This window comes from Corvus brachyrhynchos, unplaced genomic scaffold (genome assembly GCF_000691975.1).
Source record: "Corvus brachyrhynchos isolate BGI_N302 unplaced genomic scaffold, ASM69197v1 scaffold602, whole genome shotgun sequence".
Lineage (NCBI taxonomy): Eukaryota > Metazoa > Chordata > Aves > Passeriformes > Corvidae > Corvus > Corvus brachyrhynchos.
In genome coordinates this window covers 18,913-20,446 of record NW_008236449.1, presented here as the reverse complement: position 1 = coordinate 20,446, position 1,534 = coordinate 18,913, and positions in this window count along the sequence as shown.

Here is a 1,534-nt window from a genome sequence, read left to right as displayed (position 1 = left end):
AGAGCAGCCTTATCATGTGATGCATGTAAGGTCACACACAGATCTGCCAGGACCCATCGCAGAGGGAAACCGGAGAGCTGATGCCCTGGCCATGGCTGTGCACAGTCCCAATTTACCTGACACCTTTGCACAAGCCAAGTTAAGCCATCAGTTTTTCCACCAGAATGTTCCTGCCCTCATTAGGATGTTTAACATCCACAGAGATCAAGCAAGGGCAATTGTAGCGACGTGCCCTAACTGTCAACATTATCAGGTACCATTGTTAGGCACAGGGGTAAACCCCCATGGCCTCAGCAGCTGCCAATTGTGGCAAACGGATGTCACCCATGTCTCCCAATTTGGGAGACTGAAATACATCCATGTGTCAGTAGACACTTTCTCTGGAGCTGTCTTTGCATCTGCCCATGCAGGAGAAAAGGCCACAGATGTAATAAAACACTTTCTCCTTGCCTTTTCTACCCTGGGCGTGCCCAAGGAAGTGAAAACGTACAATGGTCTTGCCTATGTTTCTAATAAAGTGCAAGATTTCTTTAGTCAGTGGGGCATTCAGCACACCACAGGCCTACCCCCCTCCCCCACAGGACAGTCTATTGTTGAAAGGACCCACCAAACTCTCAAGAGGGTCCTTGACCAACAATGCGGAGGTGCAGAGGGTAATTCTCCCGTTGTGAGACTCTGCAAAGCTCTCTTTACCATCAATTTTTTAAACAACTCCTTCTCAGAAACCACCTCCCCCGTATTCTGACACTTTACCAATTCAACACAAGCCAAATTAAAGGAACAGCCACCTATGTTGGTCAAGGATCCAGAGAGCTGTCAAATTCAGGGACCCTTTCCACTGATCACCTGGGGGAGGGGATACGCTTGTGTTTCCACACCAGCAGGTTTGAAATGGGTGCCAGGAAAGAATATAAAGCCCTACCTTGGACCACTGACAACAGCTCCTGAGGACACAAGAAAAAATGCAGAAAACCCTGACGCTGAACTCAAGAAAGACGAGACTAGTGCCGCCTGGAGGTGACGTCGATGCAAAGTGACAGGCCATGTGAACATCTAATTTGCGCCCCCTCCAGACAGTTTCAGTTTAAAATCCCCCTGAACCCCTCTGACCTTCCCTCATGGTTTCCCTGCCCAAATAATCCTTTACCCTTCCCATACCCCATACCTACCTTCTTTTTTGTAAAGGGAGGATGGAAAAGGGAAATTGATAAAGGGAGAACAAACATTTCCAGTTTCAGATATTCTCCTCGAGTGATTTGATCTTTCAATAATTTGCCATGATCCTTAACAACTTTGTTTGAGACCCTTACAGAGACACCGGTCCCAACTCCCCCGTGGAACCTGGCACCTGTCACCCTGCCGTCTCCTAGATGTCCCTAATCCAAGCAAGTACCCAGAGACGTTGCTGTGGCTACGGGTGCTGTGGCTGATAGGAGCATGGAAATAGCAGCCTCGGTAGCCCAGAAAATCTACCGCATCCAGCACTGTCAAAGGAACTCGGGACTTGTTGGGACATTGGGAACTTGGGGGGGGG